This window comes from Trachemys scripta, chromosome 18 (assembly GCF_013100865.1).
Source record: "Trachemys scripta elegans isolate TJP31775 chromosome 18, CAS_Tse_1.0, whole genome shotgun sequence".
In the NCBI taxonomy this organism is placed as follows: Eukaryota; Metazoa; Chordata; order Testudines; family Emydidae; genus Trachemys; species Trachemys scripta.
This window is the reverse complement of record NC_048315.1, coordinates 3,233,124-3,239,123: the sequence shown is the minus strand read 5'-3', so window position 1 is coordinate 3,239,123 and position 6,000 is coordinate 3,233,124. Positions and strand designations below refer to the sequence as shown.

The 6,000-nt window shown below is 41.4% G+C and overlaps 1 protein-coding gene across 14 annotated transcripts in view; it reads left to right on the top strand.

Moving 5' to 3' along the window:
* Positions 1–6,000, top strand: part of NCOR1 (nuclear receptor corepressor 1) — a 104,918-nt gene continuing 98,918 nt past the window's right edge. For all 14 annotated transcript variants that reach the window (XM_034752328.1, XM_034752322.1, XM_034752327.1 and 11 more), the window contains exon 1: positions 1–147. The gene's annotated coding sequence lies outside the window, so the exon portion shown is untranslated. The remainder of the gene's footprint in view (positions 148–6,000) is intronic.

Sequence of the window (6,000 nt, the reverse complement as noted above, 5' to 3'; positions counted from 1 at the left end):
CCGGCCAAAGGGGGAGGAGCCGCCCAAGCCGGGGGGAGGGGAGACAAGATGGCGGCGACGGAGGAGCTGAGGCTGAGGTGAGAGACTCCGCGAGTCCCGACCCTAGCTAGAGTCGGCTGTCTGCTCCGTTCCAGCGCCGCGCTGCCGGTAAGAGGGGGAGGGTTTCATCGGGCAACTGGGGGGGAGGCGCTGCCGTCGTTTCGGGCCTCGGGGCCTAGCGCGGCAGCTGTAAGGAGGCGGGGGCTCCTGGCCGTTCCCTTCCTCCCCGGGGACCCAGGAGAGGGAATGTTGGGCTGCCACCCCCCGGGGCGGTGGGGCGGGGAGCGTGGGGAGAGCGGGTGGGGCCGGCATGGGAGGGGCAGGGTGGGGGAGGGGTGGGGCGCAGAGGAAGGGGGGGGCTGGAGGGGATTTCGGGGCGGGGGGGCTAGAGAGACTTGCCCCTAGGGAGGTGGTGGGGGTGAGCTGTGAATGGCTCGTGGGGGAGTGGGGGCAGCGGGGGCGAGCACGAAGCGGGGGTGGGGTAGGTGTTTGGGGATGAGGGGATTAGGCCTGGGGTGTAGCAGGGCTGGCTGCTGCCAGCAGGTTTCTGGAGGAATTCCAGAGCATCGCTCTTCTCCTGGATGTCGGTCCCTCCTTGGGAGGGGAGGGGAGAGGAGCAGGAGGCGTGCCGAAAACTCAACCAGCCGGGGACGTGGAGAGGAGTGGGCGATTGTTCGATGTGCTGTAGTCAGTTTCTGAAGAGGTCCTGTTTACAGAAGCTGCGGGTTGGAAAACGTAGTTGCTGCCCTAGAGCTGCCTGCCCTAGTCCTACACTGGGGTGGGGGCGGTGTTGCTGCTGAGGCCGATGCTGAAACTGAATTGTTGATTTAGGATCTGTAAACATCTCCCGTCTCTGTCATCTCTGTGATGTTGCAGGAGACAATGGAAGTGGCTTATTCTAACTGTCCAAACTTCATGGTAGAGCACTCTTGTGCTACTCTTCAAAACTGGTTATTGCTATTGTGTATAAGTATATTGTGTTAATTGTAATTGGTCATCAGTCCGGTTTAACATTACCCACTCTTAATATTAAACAAGCATAAATACACATGCAGTTCTGAATAAACTGTTATTGGTGTCTGAAGTTCTTGTTTTTCATGCTTAGAAAAAGGTGGCCTTTAACAATTCTATTTACTTCATCATTGCAAAGAACTATGTAACCTAAGTGAAAAAACAATAGTGGGTCCAGGCTGTAGATATTTCCCCTTATCACTAGTGAGTTAATTTGGAATGGTAGGCTTTGTGTAAATATATTTACATTGTATGCTATTTTAAACCTATGGAGTTAATGGGTAATGAGTATTAGACCTATACTGGATTCATGTATTTTATTATTTTTTTTTTTTGTTATAGACTTTATTATTTGAGGAGAAGTTGTGCTATATTCTCTTTTTAACATAGTGATAATTTGGTGATGAGGACCTGAATAAAAAAGATACGACAGTAGTATATTTGTTCACATAAGGACTGTGTCCAGATCTTATTTTTTGTTGGCCGTAGTCTGCATAGTAAAATGCCAGTATTTTGCCATTTCTTTTTGCCTAAACAACTATGAAGTTTGAAAAAGTATATAATATTTGAAGTGGATTTCTAGTCTGCTGAAGTCTAGTATGCGTGTGATGGGGGGAAGGTACAAACTTATCCTAAAGCTAGGAAAGTTCAGATAAGTGGATTTTTTGTAGCTATTTTCAATTGGAATTATTTGTGAATGTGTCATTAATTTTTCTTGACATTGGTCTCTCATATAGGTTCCTTGGCAAGGTTAAATTTTTGAAATAAATTAATCTACAAGGTAATGTTTTTAATTTGAAAGTGTATTGCATGTTATTGCTCATCTAAATGTACTACTGATGCCCGAGAATGAGCAAAATTTGGAAGCTTTCTTGCTGTTGGAGTTATAACTTGCATTTGGAAGTGGACAAAGAAACTGCTGCAATGAAAGTGTTTTTCGTATTTAGTTTCATGTATTCAGTAGGTTAGAATACAATGCAGATAACAATGGTTGACCAGAATGTATTTTTAACATGTAATGAAGGGTTTGCTGATGCTAAAATATCAAAATATGTCATAGTCTTAGCAGGATAGAAATTAACACATTCTAAATGCTCTCAGAACGCATATAGATTACTTATTTTGTCATCCACACCAGGCTTTCTGACATTTGACGGAATTCTAATGCAAAATTCCATTCATTCTGATCTTTTTATTTAAAGGGACACTATCAACTAGAAATCTGATTTCAAAAAAATGAGGTCATAGTAGCTATACCTGCCTTCGAATCTCTTTCTTCAGTTTCTCTTCACCAGTTGTTGTGGCCTCATAATTACATCTTTCTGTCTTCTAAAATATTTATCTTCCCAGTGAGTGTAGGTGAGAGACTTTTACAAACAGGGGAAATGGACTCCACACAAACTGCGGTCAAATGTACAATAAAAAAAAAATTGACCTCATTCTTTCAGTTATATTTATCTGAGTTGTTACTTGTAACAGTAGATTAAAATCAGCCAGAACTGTTTTTATTGACTGTCACGTTAACTTTTTTTCTCTGTGTAACATTAGTCATATCTCTCTTTGTTCAGTGCGGGTCTAATTTTCTTTAAAAGCTCTGGGCCGTTTTTGTGTGCAGTATATTTTGTCTATCTTTCTCTTTATTTGTTGTGCTCCCCTTAAATTTGCTTTTTCATTGGGGATTTTCTTAAGTAGCCAAAACATTATTCAGTTTTTCTTTTAATAAATATGTCTAACTTAAAAAACAATAAGAAGAACAGGAGTACTTGTGGCACCTTAGAGACTAACAAATTTATTAGAGCATAATAAATAAATGTGTTAGTCTCTAAGGTGCCACAAGTACTCCTGTTCTTCTTTTTGAGGATACAGACTAACACGGCTGTTACTCTTAAAAAACAATAATTGAATGTTAATGATCATTGAAGTTGGAAGCCAGGTACAGTGCATGCAAGTGCAATGCAGCACAATACAATTCTAAGTAAGAATACTACCTGTATGGTGGTTTCATAAAATGAACAAATGTTTCCTGAATGCTAGTCTGATGCTCTTATACTCATTTGTGAACTTTAGTAAAATCTGAACCAAAGTCACAAGTGAAAAATGAATAAATTAACTTCATGTGCCACATAGTCCTTCCACTGTAAATGATCCAGATGAAAATTCTGACCTATGCACCATTGCTGTCTGTAAATATTTACTTTGGTCTATTTCTAAATTATGCAAATAGTCCGGAATATGCTCAATACATTTCCCACTTACAAGGAAATTCTCTGCTTCTCTGTCTAGAAACATGTTGTGTGTGATGCTAAAATCTTCACTATGTTGCCTTGATTTTTATTCATTCTCACTGATAAATTGCTACAAGTTTGAAGTCACCTGGACCTCCTGGAGCTTCACCATGGAGTATTAGTCTACATGCAGAGAATTCCAATTTATTTTGGAGCTAAGGATCTCTCAGGATACTTGTATGTCCTTGAATCACCACATGTCCAAAACACTTAAACAGTGCTCCCCAATTAGTCCTAGACTGCTTTGATATGCAGTGTTTTTGTTTCTTAATGCTTGAGGAGGATGTTGGTCTATGTGGTTTTTTTAAAGTGACTGACTTCACCTCTTTATTACTTCAAAGGTTATTGCAAAACAGAGATCTTATATTTGTATGAAGGTGCATTAGTGAAAAAACCTCTGAAAAAATCCTATTGTGCAACTGCTCGAAACAGTAAAAAAACTCAGTTCAGACAAGTAAAATTTAATCACTGCTGGCTGGACCTAAAAATCCTGGGTGCTTTGGCTGACCGGATTATCTAAAGCTGAAAATAATAACTTTCTCACTGTCCATGTGTGAATACCTCTAAAATAAAAAAATCAGAAGAAATAGAAGACTTGTCCATCATGGTGTGATGCTTTCTTAAAGTCATTCTCTTGTTTCCTTCTGCTAGTTCAGGGGAAGTGAATTTGGTTAATCTTGTCAGCAGTCATCTTGAAGTGATACTGTATGTGCTTATCCCTGGGAAAGAGAGGAAAAATAGCCTCCATAGGGGTGTTTTTTGTTTTGTTTTTATGTTGCTCTAGGGAAACTGGTGGTGATGCATTGTGAAAACTTACTAAAGCAGTTTATCAGCAGAATTCCTGTAGAGACTTTACTGAAGCTGCCATGAAGGGCAACAAATTTGCAAACCATTTATGAGAGCATCCTCATTTCAAGGCAGATGACTAACAAATGCTGAAAATGTTTTAACTTGTATCCAGAGCATTTTATGAAAGAAAAACTTACCTATCCCTCTCTTAAAGTGTATACCTATTGATTCATGTTTTATCTGGAGACATTAAAAGGTTAAATTCATTACAACTACAAAACTCTATTCACCCGCCCCTTCCCCCCCCCCCCAAAAAAAAAAAAGGGTAAGTGGGTAATGGTGCAAAACTGCAACCTACAACTAATTAGTATTCTTAGTCATGACAAGATTTAGGAGAAATACTTTCAATAAAAAAAGCACATCCTTGATTGGTATCCATTGTAGATTTTTATCTTGGATGAATATATTCTTTTAAAATATTGTCTAATTATTAGTTGCCTTTATTCTGATATACTGGGTGTCCATGTAAGAAGAGTAAAACTTGTGGCCTTGTCACACCATCAACATAGTACCTCTACTGGTCACAATGCATAATCTGGATCAGAGTTTGTAATTTGCTGTGGTTACCTTGGAATCTGTGGTCTGAGCCTTCCAAAAGGGTTGCATGTGTACCTGCTCATGCTTTCTGTTAAATAGCACATGCCTCAAACGCAGTACTGAGCACAATAAATAGAAATAATCCTTTTCTCTGGAATGCCACTTTTCAGTTTGGTATAGTATTTGACAAGAAGTTTGGTATTGCTTTTAAATTCTTTGAAAATTCTAATTTTAAAGAATATTGTCTATGTATCTAGAGTTCAAGCCTGAATATGTCTTGAGCCCAATTGAACTTGTATTTTCCTCTGCTTCTGTGTACTCTGTGACACACTGTGTGCTTGATACCCAAGGGCCCATCTCTACATGCCTTTGCATATCTCTTGACAGGACAACTATCTATACTTATTAGTGGTAAAGATTCTGTGGTTCCTTTACTCTTTTATTGTAGATCTTAATACTTGTTAAGTGTTAATCCCGTAATTTTTTATGAGTGGAGTGCACTATACTGTATATGACCTAGAGATTATTATTGTACTAATGAAAGGCTATAATTTTTGAAAGTTCCATTTTTACAAGAAAACTAAATTATTTCAAGATACACTATTCCACCTAATTTAATAAACCAACAGAGGCAATGGGATTTACACTTGGACTGCTATTTTATTCTTAAATTGCCTCAATGTGAATTGATGATTGCAATGGTCCTAGAGCAGGGGTGTGCAAACTTCTTGGCCCGAGGGCCACATCTGGGAATAGAAATTGTATGGCAGGCCATGAATGCTCATGAAATTGGGGTTGGGGTGAGGGCTCTGGTTGGGGGTGCAGGGGTTGGGGTGAGGACAGCAATGAGGAGTTCAGGATGTGTGAAGGGGCTCCGGGCGGGGAGTAGGGTGAGGGCTCCAGCTGGGGGTGGTGGGCGGGCCTGGGGATGAGGAGTTTGGGGTGTAGGAGGGTGCTCTGGGCTGGGACCGAGGGATTCAGAGGGAAGGAGAGGGATCAGGGCTGTGGCAGGGGGTTGGGGTGCAGGAAGGGGTGCAGGCTCCGACTGGGGGGTGGGGGCTTTGGGGTGGGGCTGGAGATCATAGAGTCATAGACTTTAAGGTCAGAAAGGACCATTATGATTGTCTAGTCTGACCTCCTGCACAACGCAGGCCACAGAATCTCACCCACCCACTCCTATATCAAACCCCTAACCTATGTCTGAGCTATTGAAATCATAGATGAGGAGTTTGGGGTGCAGGAGGGTGCTCTGGGCTGGGATCAAGGGGGGAAGAAGGGG